This window comes from Caretta caretta, chromosome 4 (genome assembly GCF_965140235.1).
Source record: "Caretta caretta isolate rCarCar2 chromosome 4, rCarCar1.hap1, whole genome shotgun sequence".
Taxonomy (NCBI): domain Eukaryota; kingdom Metazoa; phylum Chordata; order Testudines; family Cheloniidae; genus Caretta; species Caretta caretta.
The window spans coordinates 78,075,094-78,089,183 of record NC_134209.1 but is presented as its reverse complement, the minus strand read 5'-3'; the positions used below and the strand labels follow the sequence as shown (position 1 = coordinate 78,089,183).

Sequence of the window (14,090 nt, the reverse complement as noted above, 5' to 3'; positions counted from 1 at the left end):
ATCACATTTTTGCATGACAAAGATCTAGGTGATGTCTTCCTGAATATTTTCATTGCATTGAAATTGTATTTGACTGTAACCATTGCTAACTGTGAAGCAGTGAGCATTCTTTAAGCTTGCTTTAATAAAAAAATAATTTTCGGTCAACTATGGTAGAAACAAAGCTTAATGCTCTTGCTATCATGTCAATCGACTGGGAATTCCTTCACACACTTTTTGAGGATAGAGTAACATTTGCAGCACTTAAAGCTTGCAAGATGCCGGTTTAAACACACAGCATTTCATTTGACTCGTAACATTTAATATTTATCCAATTAGTTTATAACCTGTTCATTGCCACTGATTTTCTTTTGTTGTTTATTCAGTAATAAACATGACTTGTTGATTGTCAGCAGCTGGGGTACCTTTTTGCTTTCATTAATAACATGTTCACAACAAAAAAAGGGCCCCTGAAAAACATTAGTCGCAGGTCTCTAATCTGGTTAATGCGGTCCTGTCGGATTGTCCATCCTTTGATGCTTCTTTTAAAGTATAAAGGGAACAACTCCCTGATAATTGCCTTTTTCTGACAAAAAGGTTGGGACTGTCATGAACAGAAGGCATAATCCTTCCAGTAATTTTTCAACAAAACTGCAATGGGAGTTTTGCTCAGCAATCAGTGAAACATATCCCTTAGTTAGCAAAACTAAACAGAATATTGCCACCATGAATTTCTGGAATTTTATGCAAGAGTAGAGGTACCAGTGCTGAATGCATATCCCTCCCCCAGTTTTAAAATTCTTAGGGACCAAAAATATTTCAAGAATGCAATTCAGGTGCTGTCTTCTCGTAGAATGCCTCCCTTGATTTTAGTAAGAGTAAGCAGAGGACTCCTTGCATGTATGAGGTTGGAAATTGTGTGGTGAGGAGATAAACAGTTAAGAATTCTTTTGACTCTCCTTTTGCAACTACTGGCAGGACTGACTTGTTTGGATATGTGTGTCTATCACTCCCTGTAAAGATAACCGTCTCTTGATAATTTTGCTCCAAGAAATGAGCAAGAATCCGATCATTTATTGCTTCAAAACAAAAAACAAAAACTGTGGAACAAAGCCTGCGAAATGACCAAAACAAAACTGGAAGACTTGGAGGTATTTGTATCGGGAGGCAATCTCAAATTAATCTAATTTCTTATCTTGTATACCATTTTGTTAACAACAACAAAAAAGGAACCCTAAACTTGCTGTTCACAATTTATTCTCTTCATTTGAAAATGTTAACACGGAAATGAATTTAGAGAAAGTACTGTAAGTTTTTTGTATCTGAAACAATAGTCACAACAGAAAAAAAGTACTTCAGCTATCACATTATAAACTAGCACGTTATAAACAACCTTTTAATGGAATCAGCATCCATGAGTCCATCAAATCTCCCATGGAAAGAGCTATTGGATCTGTTTATGGAAAAGTTAATAGAGAGCAGATCCTGACTAGTGCCAGTGCAATATGTATTTTTAACGTATTTAGTGTCATATTTGGCCAATATTCACATTGGAACTGAAAGTTTATGCAAAATGTACATTAACCTTATTGATGGAGACCACTCACACAAACCCCAATAGATTCATTGATGAGGACAAGCCCACATAAAATCTCCAGCAGGAGCTACAATTTTCTGTCACAGTGGAGAAGCGGTCATGCACACAGGGTTCATGCTGTTGCACTTTTGCATCCCTACAAATCTGCATTCTCACCCAATCAATCAAGTCACAAAGAACCCTAGAAAATTAATACACAAAAAGCAGTGAAGCAGTTAGCATTGCTACACACACACACACACATATACACCTACCTGACTTGAACCGACAAAAGTGAAGAAATGAGACATTAAGCCACCTAATGATACATATACTCTTTTCCTCTATCCATAGGCACACACACCTTAATAGCACGACAACTACCACGTACCACAACCTTAATTTTGTCCCCCTAGGATGCCAGCCTCTTATTATCCCCTTTTACTACTGTATTGCACACATCTCTTTACCAAGTTACCTTCCCTCAACATGACCAACTAGTACACCAAATAGCCACAACAAATATCCAGCGTTGGGGCAGGGAGGGGGCAGGCGTTATTTAGGAAAGGGATTTGTAAAGAAGAAAAAAAGGGGGGAAGAGTTAAGGCTGGAACATGTGGTAGAAACCACACATAGTTCCCAACAAAATTTTGTGTATTGACAAGCATGCGCACACGCACACACACACACAAATCAATATTTATATTAAAACAAAGACTGGATGTTTTTCTAAAAGATATGCTGCAGTTCAATCACAAGTTATAGGTTTGGAGTAGAAGTGATTGGTGAAATGCTATGGGCTATGTTATGCAGGAAGTGAGACTACATAAACATGACAACCCCACCTCCAGCATTAAGATCTATGAACATGTAAACAAACTTAATATTTAATGTAAACTGAATACCAACAATTATCTGATGTGAAACTTGTTTGGTGTTCATACTAATGTTTTTGCAATTCATTACCTATTAAATAAAAAGATAAATCTAAATGTTCACAGCCATTTTTAATAAGAAAAATATATTAGAGACAGTACTAATATTGACATGAGTAAAAGCATATATGAGAAAAGGTTGTTGGCATTTGACCCTAAAACACATTAGTTAACACCAGACTAACTATACTTAGTGACACTGCAATTGACTTACTTAGGTACCAAGGACAGTTGTCTGGCTATGCTGAAAGAATGACAGGAGACATCAGATATGGGTTTAATCAGGCTGCAACTTTATTATTAGATGTCTGGGACTAACCTAAAATGTGTAGTGCAGGTGCAAAACTTATGTCCTCCAGCAGATCCACTGCAGGGACCTTCCATTCCAGACAATTTTTTGTGGGGGGGCTTCCACCAGCTCCCCCCCCTTTTCATCCAGGTCCGTCAACCAATTCCCTTGCCGGGACCTTAAAAATTACAGCCAATTCTGGGGGGGGGGGGTTCCACCAGCTTTCCCCCCCGTCCCCCAACCCTTTTCATCCAGGTCCCTCCAGCAATTTCCTTGAGGACAAAGTCACAAAGTTCAGCCACCAGGTTAGCCGTGACATTATCGGGGATACTTTTTCTGACAGCTTGTAGTCCATCTTTGTGTGGAATGTTGGTGTAGAGGGTTTCTACATCCATAGTGGCCAGGATGGTGTTTTCTGGAAGATCACTGATGGATTGTAGTTTCCTCAGGAAGTCAGTGGTGTCTCGAAGATATAGCTAGGAGTGCTGGTAGCATAGGGCCTGAGGAGGGAGTCTACACAGCCAGACAATTCTGCTGTCAGGGTGCCAATGCCTGAGATGATGGGGCATCCAGGATTTCAGGTTTATGGATCTTGGGTAGCAAATAGAATACCCCTGCTAGGGGTTCTAGGGATGTGTCTGTGCGGATTTGCTCTTGTGCTTTTTCAGGGAGTTTCTTAAGCAGATGGTGTAGTTTCTTTTGGTAACCCTCAGTGGGATCAGAGGGTAATGGCTTGTAGAATGTGGTGTTGGAGAGCTGCCTAGCAGCCTCTTGTTCATATTCCGACTTATTCATAATGACGACAGCACCTCCTTTGTCCGCCTTTTTGATTATGATGTCAGAGTTGTTTCTGAAGCTGTGGACGGCACTGTGTTCTGCACGGCTGAGGTTATGGGGCAAGTGATGCTGCTTTTCCACAATTTCAGCCCGTGCACATCGACAGAAGCACTCTATGTAGAAGTCCAGTCTGTTGTTTCGACCTTAAGGAGGAGTCCACCCAGAATCCTTCTTTTTGTAGTGTTGGTAGGAAGGTCTGTGTGGGTTAGTAATGTTGTTCAGAGGTGTGTTGGAAATATTCCTTGAGTCGGAGATGTCTAAAATAGGATTCTAGGTGACCTCAGAACTGTATCATGTTCGTGGGAGTGGAGGGGCAGAAGGAGAGGTCCTGAGACAGGACAGATTCTTCTGCTGGGCTAAGAGTATAGCTGGATAGATTAACAATATTGCTAGGTGTCATGGCTAACCCGGTGTCTGAACTTTGTGTTTTGTCCTCACCCATAACTATTTTACATTTGGGGACAATGTATACCTTCAAATCAGTGGCACTGCTATGGGTACCCGCACGGCCCCACAGTATGCCAACATTTTTATGGCTACTTAGAACAACACTTCCTCAGCTCTCGTCCCCTAATGCCCCTACTCTACTTGCGCTATATTGATGACATCTTCATCATCTGGACCCATGGAAAAGAAGTCCTTGAGGAATTCCACCATGATTTCAACAATTTCCATCCCACCACCAACCTCAGCCTGGACCAGTCCACACAAGAGATCCACTTCCTGGACACTACAGTGCTAATAAGCAATGGTCACATAAACACAACCCTATACTGGAAACCTACTGACCTCTATACTTACTTACATGCCTCCAGCTTTCATCCAGACCACATCACACGATCTATTGTCTACAGCCAAGCTCTCAGATACAACCACATTTGCTCCAACCCCTCAGACAGAGACAAACACCTACAAGATCTCTATCAAGCATTCTTACAACTACAATACCTACCTGCTGAAGTGAAACAAATTGACAGAGGCAGAAGAGTACCCAGAAGTCACCTACTACAGGACAGACCCAACAAAGAAAGTAACAGAACGCCACCAGCCATCACCTTCAGCCCCCAACTAAAACCTCTCCAAAGCATCATCAAGGATCTACAATCTATCCTGAAGGATGAACCATCACTCTCACAGATCTTGGGAGACAGGCCAATCCTTGCTTATAGACAGCCCCCCAACCTGAAGCAAATACTCTCCAGCAACCACACACCACACAACAGAACCACTAACCCAGGAACCTATCCTTGCAACAAAGCCTATTGTCAACTGTGTCCACATATCTATTCAGGGGACACCATCACAGGGCCTAATCACATCAGCCACACTATCAGAGGCTCGTTTACCTGCACATCTACCAATGTGATATATGCCATCATGTGCCAGCAATGCCCCTCTGCCATATACATTGGCCAAACCGGACAGTCTCTACATAAAAGAATAAATGGACACACATCAGACATCAAGAATTATAACATTCAAAAACCAGTCGGAGAACACTTCAATCTCTCTGTTCACTTGATTATAGACCTAAAAGTCGCAATATTACAACAAAAAAATTTCAAAAACAGACTCCAATGAGAGACTGGTGAATTGGAATTCATTTGCAAACTGGACACCATTAAATTAGGATTGAATAAAGACTGGTAGTGGATGTGTCATTACACAAAGTAAAACTATTTCCCCATGTTTATTTCCCCCCCTCACTGTTCCTCACACGTTATTGTCAACTGCTGGAAATGGCCCATCCTGATTATCACTACAAAAGGTTTTTTTTCTCTCCTGCTGGTAATAGCTCACCTAACTGATCACTCTCGTTATAGTGTGCTTGGTAACACCCATTATTTCATGTTCTCTGTGTATATAAAATCGTCCTTCTGTATTTTCCACTGCATGCATCCGATGAAGTGGGCTGTAGGCCACGAAAGCTTATGTTCAAATACATTTGTTAGTCTCTAAGGTGCCACAAGTACTCCTGTTCTTTTAACTGTACTTAGTGACATGGCAGTTGACCTACTTAGCTACTAAGGACAGTTCTAAGAGGGTTGGGTTGTAGTATTTCACTGTGATCCAACAAATATTTTTGCAGATGTAGACATTAGTTTGATTTCTGTATGTGTTAACCAAACTTTCCACTCAGGTGGAAAAATGCTCCTATTTGGAAAGCTATTCTTAAAACGGGGTTACAAACTCTGGAATTGCAGCATAATGGAGGCATCAGCAATTCTTTCTCAAATTAGGCTATAAACAAATTACGTGGACAGTACTGAAAATAGATGCACAAACTGAAAAGTAAAACTATGATACGTTCTGAAAAAACATGCAGAATTTTGAGAAGGGAGATTATTCCTAAATATTTTGTAGAAATGACAACGTTAGGCTTGAGGAAATTTTAGAAGATGACAACATTCTTAAAGACAAAACCCTGAACTTTGTTGTGGTGGTAGAAGGCACAAGGAGCTGCGCTCTCATCCTCTTCACAGCAGCCGTAGAAGACTGTAGCGTAACATAAAAGAGTGCTTTGTTGAGGGGCTAGCTACCACCCTCGGCCACAAAGAGAATTATCTGCTGTTTTAGGGATGTAGTGAGGCCCCTAGTTCTTTACTGCATACTGGGCCAGATCTGAGAAAGTTTTAAGCACAGTCAACTCCCAACAGCGGGAGTGGAGGGTACTCTGCATCTTGTAGCATTGAGCCTACTAACTAAACAGCAGGTGCTAGACAGGGGTACACAGGAGTTCAAAAGAGCAGTAGGGTCCACCCCTACCTAGTCCTCATGAGCCATCTTACCCAGTAGCACCTGCTCTACAGTACACTCTCCCCATTGTGATTCTGACCAGTAAAAGGAAGATTTTGACCCAAGTGTGCAAAACTGATTCTAACTCATTACAGAATATGACATTCACTGATTATATTTATCTTACACCCCGGTTTAAAGTCACACACTATGTGGGAACATGTCCCTTCAGTTCTGCACTTAACTTATCTCAATAATCTTAAGAGATGTTCTACGCAAATTAAATAACAAGAAAGAGAGAGAGAGAGAGAGAAAAGAAAAGAAAAATTGCAATTGACATGGAGGCCTATGATATCAAATTGACTTTTTAGTTCTCAGGACAAAGTCTGGGGTGGAGGAGGATTTGGATGTTTTCTTTTTGTATTTTGTATACAATACCTATTGTGACTAATTTTTATTTTTATTTTGAAGGTTTTATTTAATAAACATGAATAAAGGGAAAGTAGAACAAGCATTAAAAACAATAATTAATCCTCCTAAATGTTCGTATTACTTAAAGTCAGTAAGGAAGAAGTTTAAATATTAAAATGAACAAAACCAAATGAGCATAATAAACCACAACAATAATAATATTTGATCTGAATTTTAAAAATTGTTTATAAATCCATTCAAACTACAAATGTTTCAAACTGGAACTTCAGTGGTGGCAAAACAATGAATTTTCTTAGGTACCGGATATCGATTTTATGGCTTGGCCTTCAATAGGCTGACTTTCCTTGCAGTACTATTGGTTGGGAATATCAGGAAAGGTTATACAAAAATCTGAAGTGGAGTCAAAGCTATTTTAGTTCTTAAAATTACTGGATTCAGGATCAAATCTGTAATTTTCCCATCAAGAGTGCAATGCATGGTAAAAGCCGTTAAAACAGTACTTCCGTATATCTGTGAAAAAAAGCCACACAGCCTGGTAAAATTAGTGTTTTAACCCTGCACTTCCAATTGCATTCTAAGATATTATTACTCATAGTTACTAATATGCAGTCATTAATGCCAAGACAAAGCATTCTAAAACCATGTGTCGGACCCCCCAAAACTATGGTTTAAAAAAATGAAGTTTAGAATCACATTGTTTTTACCTGCCTTCTGATTTTTTTTCATCTTTAGGTGGAAGAGTCCCCAATTTGTGTGTGATCATCTTAGTGTCAACATTCAGCCTTAAGTACAAATGCAAAAATCTGCAGAGCTGCTTGTTCACTATTTGGAGTGTCCTCTACTCTCTCTCTCTCCTGTTCCCTGAGGTCCAGGGAGCTGCCATTTTGTCAATATTCTTTCTGCCCTAAATAGGACAGTCACCTGCCTCACTCATTCTCTCTCATAGTCTCATGTTCCCTACCCACACCTACATTCACTTACCCCCATATTTTCCTCCCTTTTCCCTCCCAGTCTCCTATCTACTGTTTTACCTTGACACATTCCCCTACACCTCCATCTATCTGTCTCCTGCTCCCCATATTCTCCTGTCTCACAGTTTTTTAACTTATTTACTAACACATATCCCTCCCTCCTGCCCATACCCTCTAATTCGGGGGTTCTCAAACTGGGGGTCAGGACCCCACAGGGGGTCGCGAGGTTACTACATGGGGGGTTGCGAGCGGTCAGCCTCCACCCCAAACCCAGCTTTGCACAGAGCATTTATAATGGTGTTAAATATATTAAAAAGTGTTTTTAATTTATAAGGGATGTCACACTCAGAGGCTTGCTATGTGAAAGGGGTCACCCGTAAAAAAGTTTGAGAGTCCCTACTCTAATTCTCTGCAGTTCTACAGTCCCCCTGCCTGGCCCTCACATAGTTACTAAAGGGCCACCATTTTATCTGAGAACCACCTAACTTCTGCACCACTGGAAAAATGGGAAGTGATGGCCACCTTTGCTTGGGGCAACCTCACTTTAATTAGAATAGATTAAATGACCATGGTAGTCCTATTGCTGAGGCTTCAATCTCACTGAGAGCAGTGCATGTTGGTGGCCATTCTGGGTAAGTTCAAACTTCAAAAACTTGAAAGTAGGAATCAGAAATTCACAAAAACCCTTAAAATTACCACAGACATTGTGAGACTTGGCAATACTGAAGATGATATGGTAGTGAAGGCCCAGATCAGTTCCCTTTTGCAGAAAGATCAGTGGAGACAGGAAATCTCCATGCAGAAGCCCTCAAAGAAATCCCCCATAACTCGTCACCCCATTATGACACCTGTGGTTTGCCTGCCCCATGGAACAGTCAATGTGGTATGTCCCCAAACCTCATAGATCTACGCAAGGCTGGACCTGTCCATGAAGACACCGTGTGTCTTGCTTCCAATCACCCATTAGAGCAATACTTCCAGAGTCTTCCACTGACCACAGCTTCCCCCAGGACTTCCAGAAATCAAGCTGGGGGGAAGCAGGAAAAATAGTACTGTATTATCTTTTTGGACTAATTTCCATAGGGCCATAGAGGGAGCAACGTACACTCCCCTTATCCTTGTCCCCATGCTCAGCACACCCTGGGCTTCATAGTCTGCCCCAGTATAGATTCCAGCAACACGGAAAGGCCTCTACAAGTTTTCAGAATGGTGTCACAGTGTTAGCAGCTGAGTCCTCTACTTGGAAGGGGGGCATCTGTGCACAGAGGGTCAACTCTGTGTACAGATCCAGGAGGGAATTTTTTTTTGTAGACATTGCACTAGACATAAAAATATCTGAGACCCATATGTATGGACACAGCCATATGTTAAAAACTGACTACAATGGTCCTGGCTAACTAAAACTTTAACAAATACAAATCCTTCCACAGCTATATGTGTCAAGAGAAATCAAAGTCTATTCTACATTGCTATTGAAATGTAATGTGCTAAAAAGACTCTTTCATAGAATCATAGACTATCCGGGTTGGAAGGGACCTCAGGAGGTCATCTAGTCCAACCCCCTGCTCAAAGCAGGACCAATCCCCAATTAAATCATCCCAGCCAGGGCTTTGTCAAGCCTGACCTTAAAAACTTCTAAGGAAGGAGATTCTACCACCTCCCTAGGTAACGCATTCCAGTGTTTCACCACCCTCTTAGTGAAAAAGTATTTCCTAATATCCAACCTAAACCTCCCCCACTGCAACTTGAGACCATTACTCCTCGTTCTGTCGTCTGCTACCATTGAGAACAGTCTAGAACCATCTTCTCTGGAACCACCTCTCAGGTAGTTGAAAGCAGCTATCAAATCCCCCCTCATTCTTCTCTTCTGCAGACTAAACAATCCCAGTTCCCTCAGCCTCTCCTCATAAGTCATGTGTTCCAGACCCCTAATCATTTTTGTTGCCCTTCGCTGGACTCTCTCCAATTTATCCACATCCTTCTTGTAGTGTGGGGCCCAAAATTGGACTCCAGATGAGGCCTCACCAATGTTGAATAGAGGGGAACGATCACGTCCCTCGATCTGCTCGCTATGCTCCTACTTATACATCCCAAAATGCCATTGGCCTTCTTGGCAACAAGGGCACACTGCTGACTCATATCCAGCTTCTCGTCCACTGTCACCCCTAGGTCCTTTTCCGCAGAACTGCTGCCTAGCCATTCGGTCCCTAGTCTGTAGCTGTGCATTGGGTTCTTCCATCCTAAGTGCAGGACCCTGCACTTATCCCTATTGAACCTCATCAGATTTCTTTTGGCCCAATGTCTTCCTATGTCTTCTTTCCTATGTCTTCAAGAAACTTAATATTTTTGGATTTTCCCTCCTCTTCTTTTTAAACTACTGTTGATTGGAATAAAAAAACAAATAAAAAATTAAGTACTGTTAGACAGAGCAGGTAAAATTTACAAAATCTACAGAAGTAGATAAAAGTACAACTGGCACTATGTTGAGGTGAGAAGACATCATGTTCTTGTAACTCTTGATCCCTCAAGGGAATGAGCAAGAACAACAGCTATACCAAAGTTCCTCTACATCTAAATATTAAACCATGAGGATTTCTGTGGAAGGGACAGAATTTGGAGGCAAGGCCGTGGTGTATAAGAAAAGCAACAAATAAAGTGGAGTGAGAATTAAAAATTATTTTAAATACAAAAGAGTTAGGGTTAACTATAACTAATAAAAATGATAATAGAAAATGGCAAGTTCTAAATACAAAAAAGGCAAAAGCTGAAAGTTTTTTTATGTCTAGGGTTAAACATTATTAAAATACAGATACTTGAATACACAAAATCACAGTATTGTATGTCAGTTAAGGCTGGACAAATGGTTATGTATCTAACCAAAACCTCAATAAGCAAGCAAATTTAAAGTGATCCTTGTCCTCCTTCACTCAGAGATACGCATTTCACTACTAACACAGCTCTATACCCAACTCATCCCAGCCTTAACTCTGCTCCAGTAGGGATGCCAACTTTCCCCAAAATTCCCACCATCAAACATTATTGCCTTCATTCCTACAAGTCTTCACATTTGCGGAAGAGGTGCTGGAAGACTAGTTACAGTTGTGGTGCATTGTCTGTGGTGTAAGGTGATGGTTCTATCATTAAAATGTGTTTCTTGCTTGAGGATTAAGGGTATGGTACTGCTAGACGCCCTAACTTTTCATTTCTTTGTTTTTGTGGTTAGGCATGCTTTGTGTTAGTATGTTATGTGCAGACCATCGTAAGTGATGCACAATGTTGTAATAATGTCCCACTTCTTATTTTTTTTAAATTAAGGAGGTCTCTGACCCTCTCTTGCTCTCAGATTACTTACACACAAAAAAGCAGGTTCTTTGTGAAAGTGCCCAGCCAGCACAGGAGTTCCACTTACACAAAGAGGAATTTTCATGAGAACCTGCTCTCTATGAAAGTAGCCACTGCTTTGGTGAAGATCTTCCTCTATGGCACAATACAGATGCTGATGGTACACAAAAATCCATTTATTTCCACTGTGTTAGCCCCAGTTTCATATGAACACATGTAACAACAGTATTGTATTGCTCTTCTAAAGTCACTGAAGGAAAGCTGATTAAACATTTTCAAACAAGATTTTTCCCATGACAAAAGTTGTATTCTGAATACAAGTTTTCATAAACCATTTTCTCAAAAAAATTATTGAAATGTTCATTTTTGTCCAATTTTTCATTTTTGTTTAGTCAACTAAACAAAAATGAAAATGATTTAATTGGGGATTGGTCCTGCTTTGAGCAGGGGGTTGGACTAGATGACCTCCTGAGGTCCCTTCCAACCCTGGTATTCTATGATTCTATGAACTAGAAAAGAACAGGATCTTCAAAAAGCAAAAGCTACATTGATGAAACAAGGATCTAAGTTAAAGCATTTGGCTGGAACGAATGCTCTGCTCTTGAATCATCTGAACAGTTTCGTGAAGAACAGGATGTTCAACAAAGAACAAGCTACTGCGTCAAAGACTCTGTTGGTCATTCAAAGGTTCAGCCAATTCAGGCTGAATATTTTCACTAAGAACCTGGTTTTCAAAAAAGTTTTCATTCCTTTCTCAAAGATCTTCAGCACAACACATATGTCCCAGGACTAGCAAAATCCAATATACATCACTGTGGTAACTGCCAATTTTTGGATTCAAGGAACATCAGTGGGAGCATGTGACAAAAAGCAGTGTTGTATTCCTCATCTAAACTGTTCAAAAAGACTTCTGCACGCCACATTGGAGAATGGAAGTAGCTAACGTAATTCTTATTCTTTATCACTAGCCATTGCACATAAGGATTTGGTTATGATGAAAATTGAACAAATTATCAAAATAATTACATAAATCAAGAGAGAATCCCACCTCTGCGTGCTAACTTTCACTTTGTACACATGTATGACTTCCCACTTTCTTCTGCTTTTAAACTAGAAGGGTCCAAAAGTCTTGAGACTCAAAATGTGAACTTTTCTTAAGGACAATTTTTAACTGATTGGAAGTGAGAAACCTGCAGATTTTCTTTAAAAGTTTCCAAAAATCCATATTGTGTGGTGAACATTTGGGGCATTTACATTGCATTTTCACACTAAAAGAGGGAGTTGAATGTGCACTTTAAGTGAAAATACAACCCAGCCTTAACTATGGCATCATTCCTACTCCTCCATAAAACACACAAACACCTCAGATGGGAAATCACTGTGACATTTCACTCCATATTCTTTATGAAAACATGCTTATGATATGAAAATGACATAACTGAGATGTACTTTATTCAAGATGGGTCTTGTAAGATATCATTGAAAAGGTTATAATTTACTGAACTTGATTATCCGATTTGTATGCCTGTATCTTTTCTGTATCTCAATTTAGGAATATTGACTATGTATCTGTATTTCCACATCAACTTTGGGTGACACCCACTGCTAACACTTCAGATACAACAATGGAAAAGCCAGACAGGGCTGATGGCCCATTAGCGAGGACAGTGCACTGTGAAAAGACTTGGCCTTCCTGTGGACGCTTCATACTGCCACTGACTCGTGGATGCTGTGATACCACAAAATCAAGTGGTGTTGTCACCTGATAATAAACATTACCTGCGACTTCTTGTAACTTTCCACTGGAAGGGAACGGGGGGTTAAGTTTGGGAAACAAAGGATTCCCGCCTTATGTAAACCCTATTTAAGAAAGGGGAGGAATGCAAACGGGGCTCCTCTTCTCCATGGCCTGTTTGCCCAAGAAGAAAGACTGCTAAAGGCAACTGAAGGGAAAGCCAGGGGGAGCCAAGACTGAGATGGATCTCTGAACTGAAATATAACTGGAACTCTGAACCACAGAAACTCTGCAACCAGCCTAAAATAACATTTAGGGTGAGAATTTACATTTTGTAACTTGTTTCTTAAGTATATTGAGCTTAGCTTGCATGTTTTGCTTTATTTGGTCAGTAATCTGCTTTGTTCCATCTGTTATCTCTTATATTCACTTAAAATTCACCTTTCATGGTTAATAAACTTATTTCTTGTTTATAATATAACCCAGTTTATGTAATTTCTAACTGGGGGGACAAGAAGTTGTGCATATCTCCCTTCACATCGAGGGAGGAGGTGAATTTCATAAAACCTTTGGGTTTGCGCCCCTTAAAGGGAGTGGCCACCAAAGTGTTGGGGCAAGCCCCTAAGGCTGAATCTTTCCAGAGCGGATCTCTGTCTCTTTGTGCAGCTGGGTGTAGCTCTGCCTGTGTGCTTGGCTGGAAGAGGCTTGTGAGCCTAACCCAGCAAGGCCAGGTAAAGGGGATCCAGGCTGGCAGAATAGGCTGACTCAGTGGCATCCCAGAAAATCAGGTGACATCCCAAAGGGCCCAAACCCGTCAAAATCACATTCAGCTTCAGTTTTCAAACTGATTCAAGACACCCACCCAATGTAAACCAATCAGGTGTTTATAAAAATATCCATATTAATGAGGCTACAGAAACACATTGCTAGTGTACTGTTTATGTAAAAATGGACAGAGAGCTATAACAAAAGCAACAGTACAGTGAAAAAAAATACTGTAATTTTTCTCAAATATGTCCACCAGCTATCTTAGGTGTAAAAATATCATGACTGTAAGAGTTAATTTCATCATAGCACAGTGCCCCAGATGGTCCCATATAATAGACATGCTACAATAAATCATATTTTTATTTGCTTTTGAAAGCTCACATTCTTGGAAACACTTTTAGGGCCAGATTCTGCAAAGTTATCATCTGAGTAAATTTACCTTTGTGAGTGAGACCTAACTCCATGGAGAAAAGTCCTAGCCTTTAAAATG

The 14,090-nt window shown here is 40.4% G+C and overlaps 1 protein-coding gene across 2 annotated transcripts in view; it reads right to left on the bottom strand.

Moving 5' to 3' along the window:
* Positions 1-14,090, bottom strand: part of TLL1 (tolloid like 1) — a 196,106-nt gene that overhangs the window by 107,857 nt on the left and 74,159 nt on the right. The window lies entirely within an intron of this gene.